Source organism: Giraffa tippelskirchi, chromosome 6 (genome assembly GCF_054371585.1).
Source record: "Giraffa tippelskirchi isolate mGirTip1 chromosome 6, T2T-mGirTip1v1.2.pri, whole genome shotgun sequence".
In the NCBI taxonomy this organism is placed as follows: Eukaryota; Metazoa; Chordata; class Mammalia; order Artiodactyla; family Giraffidae; genus Giraffa; species Giraffa tippelskirchi.
This window is the reverse complement of record NC_137280.1, coordinates 42,313,838-42,328,223: the sequence shown is the minus strand read 5'-3', so window position 1 is coordinate 42,328,223 and position 14,386 is coordinate 42,313,838. Positions and strand designations below refer to the sequence as shown.

The following is a 14,386-nucleotide window of genomic DNA, read 5'->3' as shown; positions in this document are numbered from 1 at the left end:
TACCCCTTGGTATCCATATATTTGTTCTCTATGTCTGTGTCTCTATTTCCGCTTTGCAAATAGGATCATCTGTACCATCTTTCTAGATTCCACATATATGCATTAATATAAAATATTTTTCTCTTTCTGATTTACTTTATTATGTATGACAGTCTCTAGCTGTTTTCTCCTTTGTAGCATTTACCCCAATTCTGCTGTTAAATTTTGGGTAACTACTTGTCAAATGTCATTTTCCTGTGTGAGAATATCACTTCAGTAAAGACAGGGCCTTCTTTCTTCTTCACTACTTTATTTGTCATACCTCTGCACCTCCAGGTGCATAGCTGATGCTCATTGTTTATCTGTTGATCCAATGGTAGCTCAACAAATGGTGGATGGAACTGGGCCCTGAGTTAGGTTCTAGGTCACAAAACAGCACCAAGAGCACAGTTACGAAGAATTGCTGGCCAGGGTTGGGCAGAGCAGGATGGGAGCAAGTCTGCCTGGTGATGAACTGCCAGCCCATTGTTGTCGTTGTTCAGTTGCTAAGTTGTGTCCATCCAACTTTTTGTGAGCCCATGAACTGCTGCACGCCAGCCCTCTCTGTCCCTCACTATTTCCCAGAGTTTGCAGAAGTTAATGTCCATTGAATCGGTGATGCTATCCCGCCATCTCATCCCCTGCTACCCTCTCCACCTTTTACCTTCAATCATTCCCTGCATCAGGGTCTTTTCCAATGAGTCAACAGTTTGCATCAGGTGGCCAAAATATTGGAGCTTCAGCTTCAGCATCAGTTCTTCCAGTGAGTCCTCAAGATTGATTTCCTTTAGGATTGACTGGTTTGATCTTGCTATTTTACACCTACACAATCTTCACATTTTTCTTGACAAGGGTCAGGTGGTCCTAGAAGCTGGAATAGAGGAGAGTTTGTAAACGGAGGTCCATGGTTTGCCACTGCTAAGGATGGAAACAGTTGGTGGAATGAGATCCAGACAAGGCAGAACATGGTACTTCCAATAGAATTTGTCTCTCATCCCTATTTCAGAACATACTCAGCCTCATAACTTTACGGAAGTCTGGCTAGACCAGTGTTCTCCAATAGAATTTGATGTGATGATGGAAAAATCCTGTATTTGTGCTCACCAGTGGTAGCCACCACTAGTAGCTCACTAGTAGTAGCCAGTAGCCACATAAGCTGTTGGACCCTTGAAATTGACTTGTAAGACTGAGAAATTAAGTTTTAAATTTAAATAGTCATCTATAGCTGGTGGTTACCTTATGAGTCAGTGCTAGTGCTGAGCTAAATTATTATTAGCATGAATTACTTTAGGAAACCCTAAGCTTCAAAAACAGTGTGGTCTAAATTCTAGAAATAATCCATTTATAACCAGTGTTGGCCTCCAGTTAACCATGTATTAACATGTCTGGAGTCCAGTGCCTGTTTTGACTCTGATGAAGTTCTTCCAGTACATTCTAGCAAAGGATCTCTCTTATCTTGTCTCTCTCCACAGGAATTGTTCTTATTGAAGGCATTTCTTCCTCTATGTGAACTGGACAAAATGGAAAATATTATAGCAAAGTAGAACATTATCTTTGTAAGTACCAGTGTAATGTGACCTTAAATGCTTTCTCACGCCAAAATTTTCCAACTTGGATTTTTTTTTTTCTTTTTTTGTTCCCTCACCTTTTCTCTCTCTCTCCTTCCTCTGTTCTTATTCCCTTTCTAACCTCTAAAATGACAGTTGTGACACTGTGTCTTTTAGCAAGTTCCTTTACTTTCACGTATTGATTTCTTTATTTTGTGCTTATTTACAAAATCTGTTTTACCAGTTCAGATCATTAACAAAAACCAGTCAAAGAGCAGTTCAGTTCATTAGCAAAAAAAAAAAAAGGATCTGAAATGGTGATAGCTCTTTACAGGCCAGTTGATACATTTTTGGAGATTTAACAGATATAATAATTTCAGTATATAATATGTAAAAAAATGTAAGGTGAACACTGAACTGTTTCTTTTTTTTTTCTTCTTCACAGCTCTCACCTAGATAACATTATAGTCTTTCTAAATCCTTTGAAAGTTCTCATGGGACTGGATTGCTTGAATTCTTATCCTGTTTTTCACAAATGGAAAGCTTTCCAATAGGCTAATACCAGAAGGAGCAAGTGATGTTTAGAGGGAAAAAGTCTGAAACGTAACAGTAAAGTAACGTTTGGAAAGAGATGATCCATTGTTAGCCCTTTCCCCCAGTCTGTATAGAACAAATGTGTCTAGGGGCTTTCGTGCTAAATGTCTCCAGTTCATAAAATCACAATTATTAATCAGACTCTCATTAAATATTAATTTACTTTGGAGAGAAATGTCATTTTAAATTTGGAATCCTAGTCTTTTCTAAATCTAAGGAGAGCATTTTCATTAGGTTTTGTAGAAACGAGTGCACATAGAAAGCTTCAGTTCAGTTCAGTTCAGTTCAGTCGCTCAGTCGTGTCCGACTCTCTGCGACCCCATGAATTGCAGCACGCCAGGCCTCCCTGCCCATCACCAACTCCCGGAGTCTACCCAAACCCATGTTCATCGAGTCAGTGATGCCATCCAACCATCTCATCCTCTGTCGTCCCCTTCTCCTCCCGCCCCCAATCCTACCCAGCATTAGGGTCTTTTCCAATGAGTCAACCCTTCGCATGAGGTGGCCAAAGTATTGGAGCTTCAGCTTCAACATCAAACCTTCCAATGAACACCCAGGATTGATCTCTTTTAGGATGGATTGATTGGATCTCCTTGCAGTCCAAGGGACTCTCAAGAGTCTTCTGCAACACCACAGTTCAAAAGCATCAATTCTGCGGCGCTCAGCTTTCTTCACCGTCCAACTCTCACATCCATACATGACCACTGGAAAAACCATAGCCTTGACTAGACGGACTTTTGTTGGCAAAGTAATGTCTCTGCTTTTAAACATGCTCTCTAGGTTGGCCATAACCTTCCTTCCAAGGAGTAAGCGTCTTTTAATTTCATGGCTGCAGTCACCATCAGCAGTGATTCTGGAGCCCAAAAAAGTAAAGTCTGACACTGTTTCCACTGTTTCCCCATCTATTTCCCATGGAGTGATGGGACCAGATGCCATGATCTTAGTTTTCTGAACGTTGAGCTTTAAGCCAACTTTTTCACTCTCCTCCTTCACCTTCATCAAGAGGCTCTTTAGTTCTTCTTCAGTTTCTGCCATAAGGGTGGTGTCATCTGCATATCTGAGGTTATTGATATTTCTCCCGGCAATCTTGATTCCAGCTTGTGTTTCTTCCAGCCCAGCGTTTCTCATGATGTACTCTGCATAGAAGTTAAATAAGCAGGGTGACGATATACAGCCTTGATGTACTCCTTTTCCTATTTGGAACCAGTCTGTTGTTCCATGTCCAGTTCTAACTGTTGCTTCCTGACCTGCATACAGGTTTCTCAAGAGACAGGTCAGATGGTCTGGCATTCCCATCTCTTTCAGAATTTTCCACAGTTTATTGTGATCCACACAGTCAAAGGCTTTGGCATAGTCAATAAAAAGCTTAGAAGCTATTAAAAAGGTACTTCTTAAACTTGACTTCTGGTTTTATTCAGGCCCAGCAAAATACTTGGTTTCCGGCATAATAAACATGGTTTGTAATCATGTATATATTCAGCTAAAGTAGAACATTATACTGAGAGTTTTTGCCTTTATTTTTAATCCAGGGAGTCATTTTCTTGCCGGCATTTTATGGCATTTGGAACACAGTGCTTGATATGTAGTAGGTGTGCAGTAAATATTGTTGAATGAATGAATGAAATAATTCATCATATTCATTAATTCATTTAAGATCTTAAAGAGTTTTCAAAATTTCAAATGGTGGATAAGGCTACCAGTCTCATAAATGAAGACTGTATTCTACAAAGCCTCATGAATTAAGACTCTTCATCACTGGCTAGTATTGCATACCTCTCTTTTCCTTACATCAGTATGTTCAAATCAGGTAGGAAGGCTTAATTAGGTTTAAGATAGTTAAGTTCATAATATTTTCTGAGCCTGTAAACAGGAGACACAAGAGACATGGGTTCAATCCCTGGGTTAAGAAGATCCTAGTAGGAAATGACAACTCACTCCAGTCAGTATTCTTACCTGGGAGATCCCATGGACATAGGAACCTAATGGGCTACAGTCCTTGGTGTCTGAGGGTCGGATATGACTTAGTGACTAAACCACCACCACCAACCACATACAACACATGCTAAAAGCACAAATCCAAAATTTTCTGTAATTTCATTGTAGTAATCCAGTGAGTTTTTTGAGAGCAAGGGTGCCTTTACACAATTTTGTACCCCCTGCACTCAGTATACATCTAATAGCCAAAGAACACATTGTTTTGAAAGGAGGGGAATGAGAAAGGAATCATGTATCTAAATCAGTATGTTACTTGAAGCTATGATCTTCTATTCTGACTGTTATTGGAATAGTAGAAATTACAGATTTATGTTGTAGTCAGGAATCATTAATAATTAGGTTCAACTCATCAGTATTTATATGTTTAACTGGGTGTGAAATAGCTAGATGTCTCCTGCTTCACATTTTTTCTCTTCATCGTTCTAATTGTATATTTATTTCTGAAGCTCTAAGGTGTCAGGTTCTAGTGGAAAGAACATGGATTTAGGAACTAAGAAACTTGGCCTCTAGTCTTGATGCTGAGTGGACCCTGGAAAGATCTTAAACTTACAAATGTTGCCCTTTCAAATATTGTGAATTTAAAATTTTTAACATTTAAAAAATATTTTAAAGCATGTATCTTGACTGTGGATCTCAATACTGAGATTAATAGCATCACTCTTTAAAGCCACACACTAAAATTTATGTTCAGTTTTGTGAAAATTTATAACTGTGGAAGTAATTGCCATCCCAACCATATCCACAAAAAAATTATTCCATTTAATATATTTTATACATGCCACATTCCATTTAATATATTTTATATATCTAAGCTAATGGATAGACATAGTGTTACAGGAATTATCTGAGATTCATTCTTTCCTTCTCTTTTATGCTAAAAATATTGTACAATATTGGTCTCATATTTCTGTATATTTATTGAATTGAGACACTCAGAATCATTCCATTCAAGGAAAACCCTCAGAATCGTAGAAGATAAAGAACATGGGCTTTGAGTTGAGACATTGCTGGACTGGTATCCTGGAACAAACACTTAGTGGTTATGTCATCTTGAACAAGGTACATACATTTTGGAGCCTCAGTTTCTTTATCTATAAATCAAAGATACTAATCTCCCTCGCAAGGAGGATTGAGAATTAATGAGAAGTCTCATGAGAATTAAATGGAATAAGCACAGTGGCTGTGTGTAATAATCCCTCAATATGTGGTAGGTGATAAAAATGCTAATTATTAACCAAAGTCACAAAGCAAATGAGATCATAACTTTGGCTGTCCTTCAACTACAACTCCAAGAACATCCCTACCTTCTAGGAAATACAGTTTCTACTTATGGACATTTTGAACTTAAGCTGAAACAAAATTCAAATGGCAAATCTCAAACCTGTAGCAATAGCTGATTTTACACTGATGTTCCCTTTTATTCGATGGTCAGAGGAGACTGGTTGGCTACCGTTCATAGGGTCGCAAAGAGTTGGACATGACTGAAGCGACTTAACATGCACGCCTGCCCTTTTATTATTATCCTGACTACCTGAGGCTTGCAAAGGTGAAAGAGAGTGTTTTAAATATCTCCATCTCTAAAACCTGTGTAACTAGTTTTTTTCTTAAAGAAAAAAATAATAGAATAACATTAAAGAAAAACTGAAAAGGGGGGGGAAATTCATAATTTCACCATCCTTAACCACACTACTCCTTTTAGTGAAAACGATGACTTTGCTTTATTTCTGAATATTTTCACTCTTCGCTTAGGTTACACTCCCAATTATACTGTTGCAGCCATAATTTTTATGACTTTTCCACACTGTTTTCCACATTATTTATTTCAAGACTGTTTCATCTGGTCCAAGTCACATAAACTCAGGGCTTCAGTCGGTACATCTGTGGTCCCTAATTATCACATTTGTATTTTTGAAAATGTTGATGGAATACAATGAGCTCATTTTTTCCACATCAAATGCTTTGATATTTTCTTATCAATTTGTGCTAAATTATATTATTAGCAGTAAATTTAACATCCTAAGATTCATAGATGCTAGTAGGTCATCCCATCCATCTGCCTTACGTTCTTACCATTAATTATTTATTATCCTTGTAGCTCCCTAGCATTTTCTACAACAGAGACACATGGTAGATTGAGAAAGGGGGCAGAGGCACAGGGAGGAATATTTATAAAGTGCCATACACAGATGGATGCTTAATAAATACTGTTTAATGATCCTCACTGATGACAAAGGCGGTTGGAAAACATTATTCATAAGGGATGCGGACGTGGATGTTTATAGATCAATGAACCTCTTCCCTTTTCTACTTAATGCACACGGGAGGGGGTAAATCAAGCATACAATTATTTGTGACACATTCTGATGTTTTAAATTGGATTCATTAATGAAGGGTACCATTGATTTGTTAGAAGCTGTTTTTTTTTTTATGCTAGAATTGAGAACACAATATTTTGAATATGTACCATCAGGAAAAGAAGTAAGGGTATTAGTGGATGTGGCCACACTGAGAATCCAAAGGTCAATTTGTGCAGTCGTCTGCTTTGAGTCTGAAGATGTGGCCACCTATACATTGTGATTTGAATACCTTAGGAAAGGTTTCTGCCTTTCACCTTAAGTTATTTTCCCAGCACAAATACTGGTCTGCTTGTATTTCCATTACTATAGAGTCATTCCTTTGATTATTAGTATTTTTTAAATTTAGGTATGGCAAAAACCATCACAGTATCTCAATAATAAAGGGGACAACAGAGGGTGAGATGGTTGGATGACATCACCGACTCAGTGGACATGAATTTGAGTAAACTCCAGGAGTTAGTGATGGATAGGGAGGCCTGGCATGCTGCAGTCCATGGGGTCGCAAAGAGTTGGACACGACTGAGTGACTGAACTGAACTGAATTATCCTCCATTAAAATAAATTAAGAAATAAAAATAAAGTGAAAATTTTAAAAAAGAGGAAAAATATTTATTTTTAATTGAAGGATAATTGCTTTATAATATTGTGTTGGTTTCTGCCATACATCAACATGAATCAGCCACAGGTATACATATGTTGCCTCCCTCTTGAATCTCCCTTCCACCTCCCATCCCACCCCACCCCTCCCAGAGCCCTGGTTTGAGTTCCCTGAGTCATACAGCAAATTCCCACTGGCTGTCTATTTTACAAATAGAGTGAATATATCTCTCCATTTGTCCCACTGTCTCCTTCCCCTACCCCCATGTCCATAAATCTGTTTTCTATGTCTGCATCTCCATCGATGCCCTGCAAATAGGTTCATCAGTACCATCTTTCTAGATTCCATATATATGCATTAAAATATAATATTTATTTTTCTCTTTATGACTTGGTTCACTCCTAGAGCCTATTATACACAGTGAAGTAAGTCCTTTGATTATTCTTTGTTGTTGTTGTTTAGTCACTAAGTTGTGTCTGACTCTTACGCGACCCCGTGGACTGTAGAGCACAGGCCCCTCTGTCCATGAGTCTTCCCAGGCAAGAATATAGGAGTGGGTTGCCATTTCTTTCTCCAAGAGATCTTCCTGATCCAGGAATTGAACCCATGTCTCCTGCATTGAAGGCTGATTCTTTACCACTGAGCCACCCAGGAAGCTCTGACTAAGCTTTACCCACTGTTACAGGCTTCATATGACAATATGAAAGAGAAAAGGTCATCATTGAAGTGTATAAGCTCATCTTTTGAAGAAAAAATTTAGACTCACTAACTTTTGTACTTTATTTTCTTCATCCTTTTATTGGTAGCAATTCTAGTATAATGGCTTTTCTGGCTTGAATATTTTTCCTAGGAGTAAGTATAAGCTGAGAAATTGAAAATTCATCTTTGCCAAATTTTAAACTTAAAAAATTGACAAGAGTGAACTTTTTCTTGTTGGAATGTCCAGTGGAATATGTAGATGAGTTGAGGTTACTCAGAATTCTCACAAAACCATGAAATTTAAGGGATAGGAAGCACCTTGGCAATAGAGGCAATCTTGTCCATTTCCCAGCAGAACTGATGGTCACCTTGGATCTGCCTGAACATTAACAGGCCCAGGAGTGCCCTGAGGCAGCAAATTCCACTTTGGGGCAGCAGTAATTGTTAAGAGTTTTACTTGTTTTTTGCTTGTTCCCTACATAGTTCCAGAAAATCCATCCTTTATTTTGAGCCCAAGCCTTATTAAAATAAGCAAATAAGGGCCAGGGGAAACGTCTAAACAAATTGTAAATCACCATAATTAACTGATATTGGATGATGTTAGCCAAAACATGTGGCCAGAAAAAAGCATAGCAGTGCTTTGAAATTCATTATTCATTCACTCATTCACTCTTTTGGATAGTCCACAAACATTTGGTAAGCACTCACATCTGAAAGATACAGATATGGATGAGATGTTCATTACTTTTAAGAACTCACAGCCCCAAAAAGTTATTTTCACTTAAAGCTCACGTGACACCTTCTTCTCTTTTGCAGCTTTTATTGGCTCTGTAGTTAATTGCTTCTGTATGTTTGTAGCATGTTTATCTACCTCCACTAGGATGTAAACTCTGTGATGTCAGAGATTGTACCTCAAGCAAAGTCTCATGAATATTTACTGAATGAATGAACAGGAAAGAATTCTAAGTGGGATACAATGAGAAAAGCATTGTAATAGATAGAATGAACTTCTAACCCATTATGGCAGAAGCAATGGATTCTCCCTGAACAAGTATTTCTTTTTTAAAATATTTAATTAATTAATTTGGCTGCACCAGATCTTAGTTACAGCATGCAGGATCTTTAGTTGCAGCATATGGGATCTATTAATAGTTCCCCGACCAGGCATCAGATTTGGGCCCCTTGCATTGAGAGTTTGGAATCCTAGCCACTGGACTTCCAGGGCAATCCAGAGATATTTGTTCTTGACTTAATAAAGAGTGAGAGTTTATCAGATGGAGAATGTGGAAAAGAACATTTCATGTGAGAAAGTCATGTTGGATTTGGGAAGTGGCACATAATATGAGGTAGTTGGAAGAAGAAAAGAATTGTTACATAAATGTTAAATAAAACAATCATTGACCTTTTCATTCACATAACATAGTATTTATCGTGTGTCTACTGAGTGCCAGGCACCTGGGATACAGTGATGAATAAGATCAGACTTGATCCCTGCCCTCAGGAAACTTAGTCTAATGGAGAGGAGAGGATGGGTATAAATCAAATAATTGAAATACTCTTCCCAACAAATTTAAAACTTCTGTTGAGTGCTCCAGGTAAAGGTATATGCTTATATATAAGTTCTTAAAATTGAAGGATGACTGTATGGTCAAGGAAGTTGGGTGGTGCTAAGTAAGATATGGGCTTCCCTGGTGGCTCAGATGGTAAAGAATCTGCCTGCAGTGTGCAGTGTGGGAAACTTGGGTTCAATCCCTGGGTTGGGAAGATCCCCTGGAGGAGGGCATGGCAACCCACTCCAGTATTCTTGCTTAGAGAATCCCCATGGACAGAGGAGCCTGGTGGGCTACAATCCATGGGGTTGAAAAGAGTCAGACACAACTAAGTGACTAAGCACAGCACAGCAACTAAGATATGATCCTTGGGTTAATATCTGAAAAGGAAGAGGGGAGAAAATAGATGTGCAAATTCCCTAGGGCAGAAGGTGAATGGCATGTGTAGAAGATGGTACTGACGAACCTATTTGCAAGGCAGCAATGGAGACACAGATATAGAGAACAGATTTGTGGACACAATGGGGGAAGGAGAGGGTGGAATGAATTTAGATGTATATATTTCCATATGTAAAATTAGATAGCCAGTGGGAATTTGCTGTATGATGCAAGGAGCTCAAATCCGGTGCTCTGTGACAACCTAGATGGGTGGGATGGGCTAGGAGGTGGGAAGGAAGTTCAAGAGGAAGGGACATATGTATACCTATGGCTGATTCATGTTGATGTATGGAAGAAACCAACACAATATTGTGAAACAATTATTCCAATTAAAATAAATAAATCTATTTTAAAAATTGTAAAAAAAAAAAAAAGAAAAGAAAGAAATCAAAGAAAAATCAAATCAAAGAACAGAGAGCGATTTCCTATGTGGTCTAGTGGTTAAAACTCCATGATTCCATTGCAGGGGTACAGGTTTGATCCCTGACTAGGGGGCTAAGATCCTGCATGCCCTGAGGTGTGGCCAAAACAAGCAGCTAGAACATAGAGGGAGAGGGAGGAAGGTACTGAACTGCAGAGATAAGTAGAAGTCAGACCTTACAGTCTTTGTATTGTTCTATTTCTATCCTGAGACTGGGAAGCATGGGCACATCTTCTAGTAGGGATGGTCCAGATCTGCCAGTGTTTGGGCTGCAGTGTTGAGAACCAATTGGAGGGGTCCAAAGTGAGTGGAAGGAAGTGGTTATCTTTAACATTGGCACTAGGGAAGCAGAACCAAGGAAAGAACGATTCTGTGAAATGCATCCATCTTCCGAATTAAGTTACCTGACTACAGCCATTACCCTCTAAAGAAATGAGCAATGTATAGGAGATAATACACTTCACTTTAGTATTGTTTTAATCCAGTATTTTGACATGGGGAGTAGACAAAGAAACAGAAGCTTTTTAAAACTTCCACTAGAAGGTGAAAAGCAAAGAAGGATGAGCTGAGGTGTAATGGAAAGAGACTTATGTAATAAATCTTCGTTAAGTCTGTAAATCTGGGTTCTGGTCCAAGTTTAGTCACTACCAGAGAGAGGTCAGCCAAGTCATGTGACTCACTAGATCTCAGTTTTAAAAGCTGTAAATAGGGAGATTGGACCAGATCATCCCCAAGATCCTTCTGCCAATATACTGTGATTCCAGTTTCCAAACATGGGGGTATCTAAAGCATAGGGTATATGTTTAAGTCATAGATACTAGCCTCAAATCAGACTCAGTGTTGGAACTTTTAATAAAGGCTCCATTGCCTACCATGTATTTGTTGGGGAGAAGTAAGGGACCAGAATAGAATTGAAAAGTATATTTTTACCATGAGACAGACCCCAATTGAGAAATATCCCTTGTGTAGAATCTTACTGCTGAACATTCCAGACCAAACATTGCATGATCTAAAATCTAATTTTATTGGAAGAAACCTAAAGAAAGGTGTTCAAATCCTATCCAGGCTTCATGAACGTTTTAAAACTTGGTTTCATAGAGGCTAAATCTAGCTGACGCCACACACCAAGATGGAATATGAAATTGAAGTCCATCACCCAAATAGAAGGTTGTAGCATCCACAGAGAACTCCAGGTAGTGAATGAAGTTTGTGATTACTTATACCAGAATATTACAGAGTGGCCCAGCCTCATTTCCCATTCCTTTCAGTGGTACCAATAGTTTCTCTGTTTGTTGCCTTTTTTATTTTTCTCATCACCTTTCATCTTTATTTATCCCCTGCACTCTACTGTAACTCTGGGAAGACTTCTGCAAAAGGAGACATTTAAAAGAACATGTCTTAGACTCCCACATAAAGGGCACTTTTACTGTCATAATAGACAGTCTTCTACCAGCTGAATGGCTGAACGCTCAGATAAAAGCTTGAGCGTTTTCTGGTGGGTTATGAACCAGACTGAACATTCCAAGCCACTACTATACCTTGTAGCTTATAGAAGGTCTAAGATGCATTATAACATTAGTGTTGTATTTTTCAGTGTAGAGAAGGATTTTTCATGAGCTGTGTCTTATAAAAGGCTATTTTTCTAAAGGCAAACTAGTGTTTTACTCTCTAATTATAGCAAGTGTATATATAGGAACTAATTCTTTAAATAGTTCTTTATTCTGATGAAGAAAATTCATATCACCTGTCTAAATAAAATAGCTTATTTATAAATTTGGCTAGTCGGAAACATCGATGACATGAAACAGTGCTCATATTGCACACTCTACTTATTGTCTTGTCTTTTCCCCTTCTTACTGCAGCACAATGCTTCCTTTGACCACTGAAAGCAAAGCTTTTAGGATTTGGTTTGAGTGTATCTAAAAAAAGCCTGGGTTATATCAAGGATAAAAGTCTTGGATTGTTTTTAAACTGAGGAGTAAATACTTGTGCTAAAATCAAGAAACCTATTGATATTAGCAGCCTTTGACTGCAGAAGTGAAATGCTACTTCCACCTTTCTGAGGACAAGGACAATGTTTCAGTTATTACCAGAACTTGACATATTAAAAGACAATAGACAGTATAAATTCATTAGTATTTCTGGCCAAGTTCTCAAGTACTTCAACATGTATGTTCAATTTCTTAGGATAGCTGAAAGTTTCCCAGACATTGCTTTGAAATACTATGGATCTGTCTTTCTCAAATAAATCTGATTTGTTTTTAACTTTTTATAAATATATTGTTTTTCTTTAGTGAATTCTGGAGGTGCTTTTGAAAATTTCAGTGAGTACTAACTTTTTTTAAAGTACTGGTTAAATTTAAACTACATTTCAGCTATGGTGCTTGTCTCTGCAGATAGCTACTGCAAATAATCTTTGTGTCTCTTTGAAACAGAAATAGCTGTTACAAAAAAGAGGCATTTACTGCTTAATACCTACATGAAAATTTAAGAAAATGCTTTAGAGCTATATATATACAGAGTGATTTAGATTTAAAGGTCTCAGAGCTGCTTGTTTGCAAATGTGTACTCAGCATGTACCAGCAACATAGAAATGAAATGTTAAACATCACTTAGGTCTTCAGAAAGATTTGCTTTTCATCTGTGCAGAATCGCACATGGGACTTATCCTGCCTTGCTCCACTAAGGAAGTGTCAAGTATATGACATAATGGTAGTATTTTTGAGACTACAGTTAAAAAAAAAAATCACCCTTACTCCCCTGCCTCAGACCTGGAGTCTTAAGCTGTAATTATGATGCCATGATCAGCAAGTTGTGTTTTGTCAGGTTTAGCCCTGAACGGGTGGCAGCTTAATTCCATGCTGCTGGTAGGAGCCTGGTGCAGCTGTTCAGAAACAAGAATGTTTGTTGTTGTTTATTGTTCCAAGAGTTGCTTTTTTTCTCTCACAGACTAATGAAGAGATGTTTAGTACATTTGCACTAGTCGACTGATTGTTGCAAGCTTGACTTTCAATTGATCCAACGAGGTGAAATAAACTAGCAAACTACCCCAAGAAAAGAATCACTGAGATTCTGCCCTTGACATAAAAATGCGTGTTCAGTTTACAGCTATTTGTGTATATAAATTCTACACAGTTGTATAACATCTCCACAGTTTAAACATGGGATTATTACATTTTATATTAAATTTATATATAAAATTGAATTCCATGATTGATTCTCATGGGATAAAATTATTATGGTAGACATCATTTCACTTAAAAGCTAAATGTGAGAAAACATAGCACCATGTCCACTTTAATTACTAAAATTAAAAACGTAAATTTTGTGAGCTCTCAAGAGTGGCAAGACACAGTGTCTAACCCAGGGGGAATGGACAGATTCATTATTAGGAGTAAAATTAATATGGCAGAAAAGAACATAGATTTAAAATGGAAAGTTAAAAACACTAAATAAAATGAATGAAACTTTTATGATGTTCTTAATGTAGTCTGTTTCAAGCCTTGATAAATATTAAAGGGTTCTGGAAATGAAATATGAAAGCCATCTTTTCTTAAGAAACTGGACATGAAAAAATGTTTTCATGGACTCTGAAGCACTATATTATGTTTATTTCTATCTTTTATTTCTATCTAAAGTAAGGATGGTGATTGGAGGGGAAGGGTGATAAGAATCACAGAATCATAACAAGAGGAGAAAAATCAACCAAGTGTCACAGGACATCAAAGAATAGTAGGCATGGAAATGCCATGGTTTGATGTGTGAAGAAGCTGAAGTTCAACCAGAAAGGTGAAGGGGATGCTGGAAACAGCCCAGCTGCACCCAAGGGTCGTGAGCCTCAGAGCAGAGCCTCTTTTGTGATCTCATACAACATTCCATACAAAACAACTCAGTTTAGATGTGTTTTCTTCTGGAGAGAAACATGGTATTTTCAGCCCACAAGATTTTCTTATTAAGGATGCAGAAAACTTCATGAAGTATATACAAGTCTGAAAAGATGGAGTTTTGCTTTCATGGTTGGTTAAGAGATGGTGAGGACAGAAAGATCTAGGGAACTAGGTAGGAAGAGAGGGAGAGGAACCAAAGAGAGATAAGCCGTGGGTGGGGAAATAGAGCTGGGAAAATGAGAAAGAGAAAAACACAGAGGAAGAAAGAGCAGGGAGAAGGAC

General features: G+C 37.9%; 1 protein-coding gene across 4 annotated transcripts in view; it reads left to right on the top strand.

Annotated features, from left to right (window-relative positions):
- Window positions 1-14,386, top strand: part of KCNB2 (potassium voltage-gated channel subfamily B member 2) — a 435,594-nt gene that overhangs the window by 11,463 nt on the left and 409,745 nt on the right. For 2 of the 4 annotated variants that reach the window (XM_081501699.1, XM_081501701.1), the window contains one exon: window positions 1,491-1,574. The exons of 1 other annotated variant lie outside the window; for it this stretch is intronic. The gene's annotated coding sequence lies outside the window, so the exon portion shown is untranslated. Of the gene's footprint in view, window positions 1-1,091; window positions 1,199-1,490; window positions 1,575-14,386 lie in introns of those variants that run through there. One more of the 4 variants, XM_081501702.1, reaches the window with a different exon arrangement.